The sequence below is a fragment of the Bos indicus x Bos taurus genome, chromosome 14 (assembly GCF_003369695.1).
Source record: "Bos indicus x Bos taurus breed Angus x Brahman F1 hybrid chromosome 14, Bos_hybrid_MaternalHap_v2.0, whole genome shotgun sequence".
NCBI classification, from domain to species: Eukaryota; Metazoa; Chordata; class Mammalia; order Artiodactyla; family Bovidae; genus Bos; species Bos indicus x Bos taurus.
In genome coordinates this window covers 25,029,479-25,047,135 of record NC_040089.1, presented here as the reverse complement: position 1 = coordinate 25,047,135, position 17,657 = coordinate 25,029,479, and the positions used below count along the sequence as shown (strand labels likewise).

The window sequence follows — 17,657 nt, the reverse complement described above, 5'->3', positions numbered from 1 at the left end:
GTTTTGAAGAGGAGAATAGGGCCTCGGTTTGTGAATAAAATGCAAATTCTTAAAAAAGCACAATTAAATACGTCTTAACCCTATTAACCCAGGAAAACAAAACAGTTACCTTTTGTGTCTCCAAAGATCAGTTCTCTAGAAGTTTTCTCCTTAATCACATTTTATTGACACTTTCCACCCATGTATCAACATCATAAACAAAACCATTCTAAATTCACTGAGACTAATGCTGACTAGCAATCCAGGTGTTAGTTCTATTCTTGGTTCTGCCACTGGTCAGGGTCTGCCACTGGTCACCTACAAGATCCCCTTTTTTTTTTTCCCCCATGAAAAATGAACTGGATGAATGGTTTAAAACTCAGAGTAGTTTTCTAAAATTTTTTTCCCCACAGACGCTTTTCTTCAAATATTAACTGACGTTGTTTGAACAGCTTTGAGGTCACTCATTACTCCCCCTCCCACCAACACACACACATTCAGGCCTAGAAAAGATACAGCATCTTTTAAAACAGCAGCAAGTATCACCCCAACTTACACTCTTTAAAAAGTTAGTTTAAGTAAGCTGACCTTAAATCTCACTATTCTTATAAAATACAAAGGATTCCTCAATCATTTTACCTGAAACGATTTTTGTGGTCTCATCTCATCCAATTTCACTCCAAGCATTATGTGCTTCTGTGCCTCGGGATCTTTGTAAAAGCTTTGTCTTCTCCCTGGAATGTCCTTCCAGGGCTTTTCCATCACAATCTTAGTCAAGAGCCCCTTCTGTGAGGTCACCTTTGATGACCTTAGTCTGATATTTCTCTCAGTTCAGCAGTTTCCCTCTGCCTTTCAGTATAGCTATTTTATGTTTAACTCTGGCTATTTGAGATCAAGGACCACATTTGTCTAACACAATGTCTTATTCTGACAGAAAACAAATGTTTATTAAATATTTTAGACAATATCATCAAAACAAGGGAGAGCAAAAATAATTGTCTTGTAAGTCTACTCCTTCATTGGGTTTTTGGGTTTGTTTTTTTTTTTTTTGCCATGCAGCTTATAGGATCTCAGTTCCCCAACCAGGGACTGAACCTGGGCCATGGCCATGAAAATCCAGGATCCCAACCACCAGGCCACCAGGGAATTCCCAACAAGTCCACTACTTTTCGGAGAAGGCAATGGCACCCCACTCCAGTACTCTGGCCTGGAAAACCCATGGATGGAGGAGCCTGGTAGGCTATAGTCCATGGGGTCGCCAAGAGTCGGACACAACTGAGCGACTTCACTTTCACTTTTCACTTTTATGCATTGGAGAAAGAAATGGCAACCCACTCCAGTGTTCTTGCCTGGAGAATCCCAGGGATGGGGGAGCCTGGTGGGCTCCTGTCTATGGGGTTGCACAGAGCTGGAAACGACTGAAGCGACTTAGCAGCAGCAGCCACTACTTTGAACAACACTATTAACAGCTTTCCATGAGAACAATAAATTCTTGCATTATTTCTGAATCACTTGTATGGTGTATTTAAATCTTTGACCTAATGCGAAGTGTGAAAAACACTCAGACCTCTGTGAAAAACCACAAAGCTACTGGATATCCTTTCAATTATGGTTGGAATTTCAGAATGACCACTAATGAGATTTAAGAGGATTCTGAAAATACCTGCATTACATCAGTGTCAAAATTCTCACTTCACTCTCACTTAGGACTCTATCAGATAAACACTACACTGTAGCAAGTGAAGAAAGGAGTCTCGGTCCAGGCCTTCCCTTCAGCTGCCTGGAGAACCAGGAGGAGGGGAGCTTAGCTCTCAGTGCTCCAGGCCCTCTGCATCTACTCCAGTCATCACATTCCTCACTGTGACAGCATGGCTTCACTGGTCTAACTCCTGGAAAGAACTGGTGCTCCTCACTGACCCCAGCCCAGATCTGGCTCGCTCTACGCTTTCTGCAGCCTCCCTGAATCTCTCCATGCCTTGTTCAAGGCCTCTGTACCCCTGTGCATCCCACTGCCGTTGTTCAGTCGTGTCCAACTCTTTACGACCCCATGGACTGCAGCACGCCAGGCTTCCCTGTCCCTCACCATCTCCCAGAGTTTGCTCAAACTCATGTCCATTGAATCGGTGATGCCATCTAACCATCTCATCTTCTGTCGTCCCCTTCTCCTGCCTTCAATCTTTCCCAGCATCAAGGTCTTTTCCAATGAGCCGGCTCTTCACATCAGGTGGCCAAAGTATTGGAGCTTCAGCATCAGCCCTTCCAATGAATACTGAGTGTTGATTTCCTTTAGGATTGACTGGTTTGATCTTCTTGCTGTCCAAGGGACTCTCAAGACGGTCTTCTCCAGCACTGGCCCCCAATTTGGATTCTACTAAGCAGCTTCTCAATGCTTGGAACAGTCTCAGGGTTTTTCCAGAATATCTAAAGACAAATAATACTTGAGGATTCTGCCTCAGCATTAAGATTTCTGACCTCTACCTCCTCAGGGCAATGTTGCAGTAACTTCCTTTAAATATGCACACAGACCAAAGACCTCAAGGACTCAAATACCATAGCGGTTTATCTGTGAATATCTTTCTAGCTGCGATGCTTTGATTCTTGAAGTAGGAAACCTGCTGGTAAAGTCATCTAGTTAGTATCACCTGAAATGGCAGTACTCATCATTTTCTGAGTTACTGACTCATTCCTTCCCTCAAACCACCCACTAAACTGGTCTCCCCTTTGACTCCCCATGCAGGCAGTCCGGGTTCAATGCCTGGTCAGGACACTAGATTCCACAAGCAGCAACTAAAACATCCTGAGTGCTGCAACTAAGACCCAGCACAGCCAAATAAATAAAAATAAATTTTTTAAAACCATGCGATCATTTAAAAGTTAAAATAATACTTATCTACTTGTTTAGTCTTAAGGTTTTTTTTTTTTTTTAAGAAATCTTAGGATGATGGAAATTCAGGATTGCAGAACCAGTTATTAAAAAAAAAACAACAGCGCAACACATCAGGTGCTCTGGTTTTTGTAGCTGCCACCAGGGATGCCCCCTGATAGCCAGGCTCTGATGGTCAGCAAGACGTCCGTTCATGGGTCCCACAGGACTGCAAGTGCTCCTACAGATGAGGAGCAGGCAACTGGGCTAGAGAGCGGCTCTCATGACGGACACCTGGGAGGGACTGAACCCATACGACACACTCACCCCAAAGGCAGCTTCAGGTATCCAGGGAGACCCTAACTGAGTGCCCCATCACTGACAAGCCAAGAGTGGGCTGTGTCTGTTGAGGAGGACAACAGGGCTTTCACTTGGTCCTGGCTGCACCCAGGTGCGACCCCGTGATGGTCTAACTGTGAAACCCATTTCAAGTTGGTGCCCCATCAGCTGGCCTACTGAGAAAACAGTTCTTCACAGGTTCTCTCCAGGGCACAGTGTAAAGACAGCAGACTGAATACACCCCAGACTCTCTAGAAGAGATCTATTACCTTATCTTCATAGCTGGGGCCTGAAGAGCAAGCAGGCTTCTAATTAAACATACACCCAGGGGCTATAATTCTCTCCAAAGACTGGAAGGGCCAGCAGGCCCCATCTCTGCACCCCCCTCTGCCCCATCTGTGGTAGCCAGTGTCTCTGAGAAAGGACCCAGTGCCAAGGTAGTCACCTATAGGGAACATTCCGGGACAGCCTCGCTCCGGAAGTCAGCAGGGCTTGTCTTCCTCAGCTCAACAGGACTGCAGCAAACAGACACAGGAAACTGGCTCTCCTGCCAGGCTCAGTGTAGAGGAACATTTGTATACTTTAAAAGCTGCTGCCTGAGGGTCTGGGTCTGGCTTCACACCAGCCTGAATTTAGGTGCTGACTGGGATCCTCCCCTTTGGGCCAGTGACAGACCCGGGCACAGCCTCAGCTACTGAGAGCCAAAAGCAATACAGTAGGCTGCTTGGAAAATTAAAAAGGTATGAGATACAACAAGGTACAAGTGCAGGGCTGAATGAGAAAGCTCATCTCCTATGCGACTAGTCATTCAGGATCAGATGGGGTGCCTGTTTTATCTAAAAAAGGGTGTCAAGAAAAATGAAGAAACTAAAGAACAGAATCCAAACAAAAGACCAAGATAAAGCCTCAATAAAAAAAATTGGGCTTCCCAGATGGCACTACTGGTAAAGAACCTGCCTGCCAATGTAGGAGACCTAAGAAACACGGGTTTGATCCCTGGGTCAGGAAGATCCCCTGGAGGAGGGCACGGCAACCCACTCCAGTATTCTTGCCTGGAAAATCCCATGGACAGAGGAGCCTGGCGGGCTGCAGTCCATGAGGTTGCAAAGAGTCAGACATGACTGAGGGGACTTAGTACACACAAGCGATTTACCCGATAAGGTTTTAAGTTACAATAGAGGCTAAGTTCAGGAGAACAACATATGAACAAAGTAAGAATTTCAAAAGATACAGAAAATGTAAGCAAGCAGAAATCTTAAAACTAAAAAATATGAAAACTGAAAAAATATGACAGAGGGTTCACCAGCAGACTAGAGGAAGCAGAATGCAGGAAGAAACGAACTTGAAGAAGAGAAGAAACAAACCAGTAGACAGGGAGGTGCAAGTCAGAGCAGCAGAAAGAAAAAAGGATGAAAACAGCTTAAAGGACTTAGAGACACCACCATGCTACCAACATTCGCATGGTAAGGGTCTCTGAAGGAAAAGAGGTAACCAATTTGAAGAAACAATGGCTGTAAGTTTCCCTAACTGGAGGAAGGAAACAGACACTCAGATCCAGGAAGCTCAGGGAGTTCCAAAAAGAGATGAAGACACCCACACCATGACATGTTATAACTCAAACGTCAAGACGAGGAAAGACTCTTAAAAACTCACAAGAGAACAACTTGTTATGCACAAGAGAACCCCCAAAAGACTAAGCAGTTCTTCAGCAGAAACTCGAGGACAGAAGGGACTAACAGCTGAAAGAATACTCCACCCAGAAAGTCCTTCAGATTTGGAGGTGAGGTAAAGAATTTCCCAGACAAGCGAATACTGGAGTTTATCACCACTAGCCCAACCTCAAGAGAAATTTTAGAGATTTAAGTTGAAACAAAAAGGTGCTAATTAGTAACAGGAAAACACAGTTTAAATCCCAATGGTAAAAGTAAATATAGAAAATTTAGAATAGCCTAAAGCTATAAAGATGGTGGACTAATTACTTATAAAGCTAGAATAATCATTGAAGACAAAAAATCAAACATCTGTAACTACACTCATTTGTTAAGGGCAACACAGATAAAAGGATGTAAACTGTAACATCAAAAGCATAAAAAGGGTAGGGGGGTATAAAATGCAGTGACAAGAATCCCACCTTGCCACTTTTACTCAATACACTACTAGACGTCCTAGCCAGAACAACTAGGTAAGCAAAAGTTAGAAAAGGCACCCTTCCAAAAGGAAGGGAAGAAGTAAAACACTTACTATTTACAGGTAACACATTATAAATATGAAGAAAACCTAAGATTCACCAAAAACTATTAGAATTAATAAAATCAGTAAAGCTGCAAGATACAAAATCATACACAAAACTGTTGCATTTCTATACACTAAAAATACACTATCAGAAAGAGAAATTAAGAAAATAATTCCACTTACAATTGCATCAAACAGAGGTATCAATTTAAATAAGGAGCTGAAAGACCTGTACACTGAATCCAATTAAAAACTGGGCAGAGGAGCTGGACAGACATTTTCACAAAGACAGCCAGCCAACAGATACAGGAAAAGGTGTTCAACACCATCAGGGAAATGCAAATCAAAACCACAATGAGGTATCACCTCACAGCACAGGAAACAATTGAAATGTTCTATAGAAAAGTAGCCCAGAGTACTACCATAGTAAAAAACCTGCTTAAGGTTCTCAAACATCGTATCTTAAGGCGAGTGCAGAAAAAAAGAGTAAGCTGAGCAGTCAGGCAATAAAAGGGAAATTTATTAAAGGAAAAAGAGAGGGTGACTGGCTCTTATGGAGAACCAGTGTCCTCCCTTTCTGATGGGGTCCTTCTTATACCCCATCAATGAAAAATTCTCTCAAGGGATGGTTAATTTTTAGCCTGTAGTTGAGTCCTGTGGTCACGCAGCTGAAGGTCTGGAATCTGGTGGTCTCACAGCTTTGAGAAGATAGGGGCCAGTGAGAAAACAAAATGCCATTTGGGCAATTTGGTCAGTCTCGCAGATCACCATGATTTTATTCTTCATTTGCGAGGCAGACATAATGAGCCATCTTATCAATTAGACCCCATGTGAGCCCTAGCATCTTCAATTTTTAAGTCCATAAGGATAATCTGGAAATCTTGTTAATAACAGAAATTGAGTCCTAGACCCAGAAACTGAAACATAAGTCTGAAACAGAGTCCAGAAATCTGCCCCTTAACCCTCTTGTGCTGCTTCTAAGTCACTTCAGTCGTGTCCGACTCTGTGTGACCCCACAGACGGCAGCCCACCAGCCTCCCCCGTCCCTAGGATTCTCCAGGCAAGAACACTGGAGTGGGTTGCCATTTCCTTCTCCAATGCATGAAAGTGAAAAGTGAAAGTGAAGTCGCTCAGTCGTGTCCGACCCTCAGCGACCCCATGGACCGCAGCCCAGCAGGCTCCTCCATCCGTGGGATTTTCCAGGCAAGAGTACTGGAGTGGGGTGCCATTGCCTTCTCTGTTAATCCTCTGTATCAGGGTCCAAGGGATACAATTTAAAATTAAGATTTTTTTTCTCAGAAGTTCTACTTCAAAACTTTCATTCTTTCTTAGGAATAAGGGAAGGAGGAAGGAATTGGCACCTACCTACTCAAGGCTACGAGACCATTGGATTCCAGACCTCCAGCTACATGATTACAGGACTCAGCTACAGGCTAAAAATTAACTATCCCTTCAGAGAATTTTTCAATGGCGGGGTGTAAGAAGACCCCATTAGAAAGGGAGGACACTGGATCTCCTTAAAGGCCAGTCACCCTCTCGTTTTCCCTCTAATAAATTTCCTTCTCTTGCCTGACTGCCCGGCTCACTCTTTTTCTCCACATGCGCCTTACAATAGCAAGGTAGAGAAATTTTTGAAACTTTGCTGCACTGACTATTCTAATTGATGTTTATAAAAGTATAAGTGAAAATTCTCTGAAAATAGAGAAATAGACAGTCATCGCCACAAAATTTCACACACAAAAATTCTCTGCAAATATAAATTGTCATCCCCACAAAAAATATTGCTTTTTGACAACACAGGTACAAAAGTTACCAGACAGTAATGTTAGAACCTATTAGAGATGAATATGAAATCTAAAACCAGTAATGTAAAAGTTTTGATAACCAACTGCAGGAAGAATTAAACGCACTAGTAAGCTGTATTAGAAATGTGACTGAAATCTGGAAGAGTTTAAAATGGGTTATCTCTCAACTTTATGGATGACATCTGATGAGCGATCAGTTGTCCTCAAAGACAATGCCCATTTCATCTACATATACCTTTAAATGCTACAAAAATTTAGAATAAGATTTTGGGGTTCTTATGTTCAAGTTGATTCATACAATGAATCATACAATCATACATTCCAGACGACTCCAGATGGTGTCAAGGAACACACTTTGATGCAAAGTCTTCCACAGCTATGTTTCTAAACCTGGCAAATCACCAAATCACAAGTATTTGAGCACTAGTTAAAAATACAGACACAGATTGCATGAAACGGCTTAGGAATTTAGGAATTCTTTCAATAAATATCCAGGGAGATTGTTATGATAAGCCATTGAGAAATATGGTCATATGACATCTACTCTAAATAGAATAACATTTTTTTACCCATTTCCCACCCATTGAACAGACAAAAATACAAAGTTTGACAATGCTCTCTGGTAATGAGGCTTTGAGAAACACATATATTACTGGTATAAGTGTAAAGTAGTACAATTTCCATAAAAAGTGAGTTGCAGTATCTACCAAAACTGTAAATGCAGATACTCTCCAACCCACAAATACCACTTCAGGTTTTAGTCTATAAATATATCTACATACAAAAAGCAACATATGTAGAATTTTATTCACTGAAGTACCAACTATAATAGCAAAATTCTTGAAACAAAAGAGGAAGTACTAAACAGACAAGATAGTGAAAGAGATCCAAAATATTATCACTACCTGGAAAAAATACAGCACCATTCAGGCCAGTATATAAAGCACGCTCAAATTTGTGATAAAATAAGGGGGAAATAAACAACCAGAAAAGAAAACACAAACTAAACCCAAAGCTAGCAGAAGCAAGCAGCCGAGATGAGAACAGAAACAAATGAAATAGAGAACAGAAAAAATAAATTAAAATTACTGAAACCTAAATTTGGTTCTACAAAAAGATCAACAAAATTGACAAACCTTTAGCTAAATAGACTAAGAAAAAAAAAAAGAAATATATGCTAAAATGAAAGTGGGAATATTATCACTGTTTCTACAGAAATAAAACAGACTATATGAAAAGTGCACTATGAACAAATGGACACTAAAAAACTGAATAACCTAGATGAAATGGACAAATTCCTAAAACACAAAACCTATTAAGACTCACAAGGAAACAGAAAATCTGAATAGGCCCAGTAACTAGTGAAGAGATTGAATCAGTAGTCAAATCTCTCAAGAAAGAAAAACCCTGGATCTGATGGCGTCTTTGGTGAACTCTACTAAATATATAAAAGAGAACTATACCAATCCTCAAAATTTTGCTAACAGTTGAAAAAGGAACACTTTCATTCTATGAGGACAGTATTACCCTGATACCAAAGCCAGACAACTACAAACCAATATCCCTTATGAACACTGATGCGATCCTCACCAAAATACTAATGAACAGAACAGCATATTAAACAGATTAGACACTTCTTAACAAATGGGGTTCATTATTGGGAGAGAAAGTTAGTTCAACATATAAGAACTGTTCAAAGCAATACATCATATCAACAAAATGAAGTGGAAAAAAACACAATCATCTCATTGATATATAAAAAGCACTTGACAAAATTCAGCACCTTTTATAATAAAGACACAAAAGGCACAGGAGGAAGCAAAGGCCACATAATAAAAGCCATATAATGCAAAACCCATGGCAAACGTTATACTTAAAGGTGAAAGACTAATTATTTTTCCTCTGGGATCATGAACAAGGCAAGAATGCCCACTCTCAACACTACTCTTCCACACATAGTACTGGAAGTTCTAGCCAAAGCAGTTAGGTTAAGAAAAAGAAATAAAAGATATCCAGATTAGAAAAGAAGTAAGTGTTAAGTGTTAGTCGCTCAGTCGTGCCCGACTCTTTGTGACCCCATGGACTGCAGCCCACCAGGCTCCTGTGTCCATGAGACTTTCCAGGCAAGGATACTGGAGTAGGTTCCCATTTCCTTCTCTGAAAAGAAGTAAAATTATCTACATTTTCAGATATGACCTTATATGCTTAGAGTTTAGCAAACCTTAACAACTTCACAAAAAAGCATTAGAACTAATAAATTCACCAATGAAACAGGATAGTCAGGGCACAAAAATCAATTGCAATTCTACACATAAATAGTGAACAATCAGGAAAAAACACAAAGACAATTCCATATTCAAGAGCATCAAAAATAATAAACTACTTAGGAATTTATTCAATCAAGGAAGTAAAAAACTTGTACAATGGAAACCACAAAACACTGCTAAAAGAAATTAAAAACAATTGTAGAAACAAAACTGGAGAACTCGCATGTCCTGATTTCAAAACTTACTATAAAGCTATGGTATTGAAAATGGTATAGTATTGGCACAAAGACAAACACAGACAAATGGAAGAGACAGCCTAAAATAAACCCTCATATACATGGTCAAATCATCTCTGACAAGGGTCTAAAGACCATTCAATGGAAAAAGACCATCTTTACAACAAATGGCACTGGGAAAATTGGATAACCACACACAGAAGAATGATGATGGACCCTTATCTAACACCATATAAATATATATGCGTGTGTATACTTTGTGTGGATCACAATAAACTGTGGAAAATTCTGAAAGAGATGGGAATACCAGACCACCTGACCTGCCTCTTGAGAAATTTGTATGCAGGTCAGGAAGCAACAGTTAGAACTGAACATGGAACAACAGACTGGTTCCAAATAGGAAAAGGAGTACGTCAAGGCTGTATATTGTCACCCTGCTTATTTAACTTATATGCAGAGTACCTCATGAGAAACGCTGGACTGGAAGAAACACAAGCTGGAATCAAGATTGCTGGGAGAAATATCAATAACCTCAGATATGCAGATGACACCACCCTTATGGCAGAAAGTGAAGAGGATCTCAAAAGCCTCTTGATGAAAGTGAAAGCGGAGAGTGAAAAAGTTGGCTTAAAGCTCAACATTCAGAAAACGAAGATCACGGCATCTGGTCCCATCACTTCATGGGAAATAGATGGGAAAACAGTGGAAACAGTGTCAGACTTTATTTTTCTGGGCTCCAAAATCACTGCAGATGGTGAATGCAGCCATGAAATTAAAAGACGCTTACTCCTTGGAAGGAAAGTTATGACCAACCTAGATAGCATATTGAAAAGCAGAGACATTACTTTGCCAACAAAGGTCCATCTAGTCAAGGCTATGGTTTTTCCTGTGGGTCATGTATGGATGTGAGAGTTGGACTGTGAAGAAGGCTGAGCGCCTAAGAATTGATGCTTTTGAACTGTGGTGTTGGAGAAGACTCTTGAGAGTCCCTTGGACTGCAAGGAGGTCCAACCAGTCCATTTTGAAGGAGATCAGCCCTGGGATTTCTTTAGAAGGAATGATGCTAAAGCTGAAACTCCAGTACTTTGGCCACCTCATGCCAAGAGTTGACTCATTGGAAAAGACTCTGATGCTGGGAAGGATTGGGGGCAAGAGAAGAAGGGGACGACAGAGGATGAGATGGCTGGATGGCATCACTGACTTGATGGACGTAAGTCTGAGTGAACTCCGGGAGTTGGCGATGGACAGGGAGGCCTGGCATGCTGCGATTTATGGGGTCGCAAAGAGTCAGACAGGTCTGAGCGACTGATCTGATCTGATATATATATATATATAAACTCAAAATGGATCAAAGATCTACACGTAAGACCTAAAACAATAAAACTCTTAGAAGAAAACATGGGACAAAACATTCCTGACATTCAATTTGAAAATGATTTCTTGGACATGACACCAAAGGCAAAGGTCACAAAAGAACAAACTGACATACTGGACTTCATGAAAACTAAAAAACTTTTTGTGTCAAACAACATTATCAACAGCATAAAAAGGTAACTCATTGAATGGGTAAAAATATTTGTAAATCATATCTGATAAGGGACTAATGTCCAGAATATTTAGAGAAGTCCTAAAACAACAAAAACAAAATTGGCAAAGAACATGAATAATCATTCCTCCAAAGACTATAGAGGAATAGGCAACAATCACGACAAAGGATGCTCAACACCACTAATCATTACGGAAATGCAAATCAAAACTATGAGATACCACCTCACATACACAAGAGTGACAACTACCCAAAAAACCAAACAAGTTTTGGTGAGGATGTGGAAAATTTAGAACACTTAATTCACTGTTTGTGGGAATGTAAAATGGTGTGTGTTCACACGTGTGTGTTCAGCTGCTCAGTCGTGTCTGACTCTTTGCAACCCCACGGACTGTAGCCCACCAGGCTCTTCTGTCCATGGGATTCTCCAGGCCAGAATACTGGAGTGGGTTGCCCTTCCTTACTCCAGGGGATCTTCCGACCCAGGGATGGAACCCAGGTCTCCTGCACTGGCAGGCAGACTCTTTACAACTGCATCCCCTGGGTACAGGTGCTTTAAAAAACAGTATAGGAGACCCCCCTCCCCCCAAATTAGCTCAACCTTGGAAGCAACCCAAGTGTCCATCAACAGATGAATGGATAAGCAAAATGTGGTATAACTGTGTGTACAAATGTATGCCCGCACACACATACACAATGGAATTTTACCCTGCCTTAAAATGGAAGGTGATTCTGCAATATATAACATGGATGAACTCTGAAAACATGAACCAAGTAAAATAAACCAAATATAAAAAAGACAAACACCCTGATCCCACTTACATGAGGTTGCTGCACTAGTCAAAATCGTAAGAGACACAAAGTACCAAAATGGTTGCCAGGGGCTGGGAGGAGGAGAGAATGGGGCATTACTGTTTACTGAGAACAAGATGAAAAGAGCTAAGGGAATGGACAGTGGTGATGGTTGCATGACAACGTCAGTATATTTAATACCTCTGAACTGTACACTTGTAATGTTTACATGCACTTGTGATGCCTGCTGTTCAGGCACCAAGTTGTGTCCTTTACCGCAATTAAAAAAAGAAAAGTAAAATATCCCTATAAAGATACCTAAGAAATGCAAAACAGCTGTTTCCTACAGTAAGAGAATAAGGCTGGCTAGAGGACCTTGAAGGAAGGGAACAGTACACACTATGTACCCTGCTTTTCTTCACTTAGATGTTGAGTCACGTTAACTGATTACTTCCTCAAAGACTAATACACAAAAAAATCTTGGCAGCACTTGGAAACATTAATAATTGTGAATATATCTATTACTACACATAACAGTTGAAGGGGTGGGAATCCTTTTAGAGACTTTTGGCATTTGCTATCTAAAAGTATCTAAATCCGGCAAAAACAGGAAAAAATATAGTTGAGTCATGCTCAACTTAGGGAACTGTTTATTGAAAAGTAGGTTCAACAGCCGACTATTAGTAAATACTTCCTCTTTTAGTCACGATTTTCACATCCTTTCTTAAAATGCCCAAACATAACGAAAAATTAATGCTGCCAAAGATAAATATGTACTATAACAGGATGACGATTTCCTGAACCTATTAAAAGACATTCCCTTAATTCTGTAGCACAATCTGATTTATAATGTTTACACACCATTTAAAGAACAAAAGTTTGTAGAATTAAGTTGGTAACAGAGCAAATGAAAACATACATTTTTACTGTTTGCCCTCAACCTCAAATAGAAAAGCTTAAAGGAACAAACTTTAAACTGACCATTTATATACATTTGAGATACAGCTAACCAGCCTGTGGCTCTTCTTCCATGTCATTTTCCTTTTTAGTCAGGAGTTTTTTCTTCGAAACACTGGATGTTATGAGCTTGGTAAACCAAACCTACTTTCTAGGAAGTGCACACGATATTTAAAATAACAGTAAATGTACATGATATTAAAAATAACAGTAAATGGGTGTGCGGACCACATACACAACACAGACTAGATAAACCTAGACATTTCTTTTTAAAATCGGCATCATACAAGACTCCACGATGATATAAGCACGTTTTGGTGAAAGGGGAAACTTTCCGTAGCTGTTAAGTTTCCGCCTTCCCGTCATTATAGGGAAATCCTGGAAGGAAAGCTCGGAAGGCTCTGAAAGGCGAGCCCTCCGGGAACGTTTCCTGCCGCGCTCACCCAGCCAGGAGCTCTTCTCCCTTTCCTCCAACTTCTCTACAAACCAGCGCCGCGAGCAGCCTCCCCACCCCCTTCCAGAAAGTCAAGGCTGCGCCCGCCGACCACCACCTCCCTCCAACTCCGGACGTTCGGACGCGGCCGCCGCCGCCGAGGGCGACTCCGCACACCCGGATCGCGGCACAGGGACCAGAGCCGGCGGCTGCCCCCGCACCGGCCCCGGGCCCACCCAACACGAACAAAGAGTCGCGGCGGACGGGGGGCTGCCTGCGTCGTCCCCGGCCGGGCCTCAGGCTCCCTCCCCGGCCCCCTCTCCGGACGGGGACCCCGAAACCCGCAAGGCCGCGGGCGGGCAGAGGGGCGCCGTCGCGCAAACTTACGCCCCCGGGCCGGCTGGGCGCCGCGAGGGGCGCGAAGCGGAGCCCACTGAGGAAAGGCCGCCGCCGAAATGTCCCCAGCCCAGCGGCCCCGACTCCCCCAGGTTTCCCGCTCCCCGTCCCCGCGCCCGAGACGCCGCGCGAGCGTCCCCCGGTGCCCCCCAGGGCTGCTCACCGAGGCCGCTGAGACCCGCGCTCCGCCACCGGTCACTGGCTCGGACTTCTGAAACCCAGAGGGAAGAGGGCGGCGCGCTCCCGAGGACCGCCCGCGCCGCGCGTCACCGCACCGCCCCCGCTTTCCGCCCGCGCAGGCGCGCGGCGCCCGGTCAGGTGACCCGGTCCCCATGGTAACAGGGCGGGGGGCGGCTCTCACCTCCTGCCGCTCTAGCCCACCTGCTCCTCTCCCCACAATTCCTGCACTTCGGCCCTGTACCACCTGCCTACTGCTGCTGTTCACCTGCGCACATGCTCACTTGGTTCCCATCACCTCCAACAGAGTCCTGAGAACCTGTCGTTCGGCGATTTCCTGGCCAGCCTTAGACTTCCACCACACTCACAGGCTGTTAAACATTCCTCCCACTAACCCTTCTGGACTCCTGCCTTCTTTGCGCTATAACTTTTCTCTTTGGTTTTTATTACTCTTTGTCTGTCTGATTTAAGTTTGCTGGTTGTTGAAGGTTATGTGTCGTAGTCCACAAAAGTAATACCTGTATCCTAATCAAAAACTGAAAAACTATTAGGAACTGTCCTAAGAACATAAGGTATATACGGTAGTCTTAATTTGGTGCTTACATCAAAGGTAGATACAACCATCTTCTTTAGGGGGCAAAGACACTGAGGCACATTTTACCTACGTTTTCCATACTTACCATGGAATAGCAGTACTTGAAAAAACAGCATTAACTTAGAAGCATTTTATTTCTAGCTAAATTATTTAGTGCCATGATAATTTAACCTATGGTTAAATAAAAATCTGAGCATAAAAGAGATGACAATAAGATGAAAACTTAAGACTTCAAAGAGTTGTTGGTCCAACTAATAGACATGTAAAAACAACTGGAACGGGAAGAAAGAAATAAAATTACTTTCGTTCACAGGCGACATAGTTACTTAGAAACTCCTGAAGAACTGACCCCCCACACAAAAAAACCTAAAACTAATAAGCAATTACAGCAGGGTTGCAGGATTCAAGGTTAACATACAAGAGCCAATTGTTTTCCTATATGACAGCAATGAACAACTGGAATTTGAAATTAAAGACAATATCACTCAGCACAAAGAATGAAACAATACTTAGGTATATCTAACAACATATGTAAAAAATCCATATGGAAAAAGCTAAAATTCTAATGAAAGGAATCAAAGAAGATACAAATAAATGGAAAGAAAGTCTGTATTCATGAAGAGGAAGAATCCCTATTGTCAAGACATCAGTTTTCCCGAAGTGGATAGATTTCACAAAACCTCAGTCAAAATCCCAACAAGGTATTTTTTGAACATCAAGAAAATGATCTAGAAGTTTCTTTGGGAAGACAAAAGTCTCAGAAGAGCCAACCCAAAATGGAAGAAGAACAACAAAGTCACAGGCTTGTGTGTGCCAACATCAAAATGTATTATAAAGCTACAGTAATCATGTAGTCAGGTATGGATGTGAGAGGTGGACCATAAAGAAGGCTGAGCACCGAAAAATTGATGCTTTAATATTGTAGTGCTGGAGAAGACTCTTGAGAGTCCCTTGGACAGCAAGGAGATCAAACCAGTCAATCCTAAAGGAAATCAACCCCAGATATTCACTGAAAGGACTGATGCTGAAGCGCCAATACTTTCTCCACCTGATGCAAACAGATGACTCATTGGAAAAGTCCCTGATGCTGGGAAAGATTGCGGGCAGGAGAAGAAGGGGACAACAGAGGATGAGATGGGTAGACTGCATCATTGACTCAATGGTCATGAATATGCACAAACTCCTGAAGATCATGAAGGACAGAGAAGCCTGGCATGCTGCCATCCATGGTGTCACAAAAAGTTGGACACGGCTTAGCAGTAATCAAGGCAGTGACTTCCCTGGTGGCTCAGAGGGTAAAGCGTCTGCCTACAATGTGGGAGACCTGGGTTTGATCCCTGGGTCAAGAAGATCCCCTGGAGAAGGAAATGGCAACCCACTCCAGTACTCTTGCCTGGAAAATCCCATGGACAGAGGAGCCTGGTAGGTTACAGTCCATGGGGTCGCAAAGAGTCGGACACAGCTGAGCGACTTCACTCACTCACTCAATCAAGGCAGTATGGTAACTGCAAAAGACTAAAAATGTAGATCAATGAACAGAATACAGAACCCAGAAATAGACTCACACAAGTATATTCAATTGATCTTTAACAAAGGAGCAAAGGTATTCAACAGACAAAGGGTAGTCTTTTCAACAGATGGTACTGGGGCAACTGGGCCTCCACATTCAAAAATTTAATTTAGACGAGACTTTACACCTTTCACAAAAATTAACTTGAAATAGACCATAGATCTACATTTATAACTCAAAACAATAAAACTTCTTTCTGTAAGGTAACATAGGAGAAAATCTAGGTGACCTTTGGTTTGGTCATAAATTTTTAGATACGACACCAAAAGCACAATCCATGACAGAAAAAATTAATAAGTTAGACTTCATTAAAACTTAAAAATTCTTCTTTGTGAAAGACAGTGTTTAGAGAATTAAAAGACACCAACTCTATTCTATCCCATGGACTGTAGCCTGCCAGGCTCCTCTGTCCATGGAATTCTCCAGACAAGAATACTGGAGTGGGTTGCCATTTCCTTCTCCAGGGAATCTTCCCAACCCAGGGATTGAATCCAGGTCTCCTGCATTGCAGGCAGATTCTTTACCATCTGAATCACCAGGGAAGCTCTTATAGAGAATGAAAAGACAAATCACAAACAGAGAAGATATTTGCAAATCAAAAAATCTGATTACACATCTAATCAAAGACTTGCACATAAAATATTTAAAGAACACCTAAACTTCAACAATAAGAGCCCAGTTTAAAACTGGGCAAAAGAGCTGAACAGACACTTCACCATAGATAGCAACTGAGTGTATGAAAAGAGGGTCCACAAGCATGACATTAGGGAATTACAAATTAAAGCAACACTTTGAAATACACTACTGCACACCTTTTTAGAATGGCTACAATCCACAACACTGACAATGCCAAATCCCAAGGAGGATGTGGAGCAACGGGAACTCTCATCCATTGCTGATGGAAACGCAAAATGGTACAACCACTTTGGAAGGCAATTTGGAAGTTCTCACAAAGCTCAACAAATTCTCAGCATATCACCCAATTATCATGCTCGTGGATATTTGCTCAAATGAGCTTAAGACCACACAAAACTCTGCACAGGAATATTCATAGCAGCTTTATTCATAATCGTCCAAAATTTTTGAAGCAAGTGTGATATCCTTCAATAAAGGAATACATAAACCATTCTACATCCATAAATGAAATATTATTCTGCAATAAAATGAAAATGAACTACCAAGTCATGGAGAACAGGGAGGAATCTTAAAGGCATGTTGCCATTTCCTTCTCCAGGGGATCTTCCTGATCCAGGGATCAAACCCAGGTCTCCTGCATTGGCAGGCAGGTTCTTTACTTCTGAGCCACCTGGGAAGCACTTAAATGCACATTGTATGTGAAAGAAGGTAGTCTAAAATGGTTACATCCTATATGATTCCAACTATATGATGTTGTGGAAAAAAGTAAAATGATAAAGGCAGTAAAAATATCAGCAATTGCCAGTGGTTTGGAAAATAGGAGAAGGATGAGGT

The 17,657-nt window shown here is 41.9% G+C and overlaps 1 protein-coding gene across 2 annotated transcripts in view; it reads right to left on the bottom strand.

The window, feature by feature from the left end:
• Positions 1 to 14,113, bottom strand: part of SDCBP (syndecan binding protein) — a 34,440-nt gene extending 20,327 nt beyond the window's left edge. For both annotated transcript variants that reach the window (XM_027561030.1, XM_027561031.1), the window contains exon 1: positions 14,009 to 14,113. The gene's annotated coding sequence lies outside the window, so the exon portion shown is untranslated. The remainder of the gene's footprint in view (positions 1 to 14,008) is intronic.
• Between the last annotated feature and the right edge of the window lie 3,544 nt (positions 14,114 to 17,657).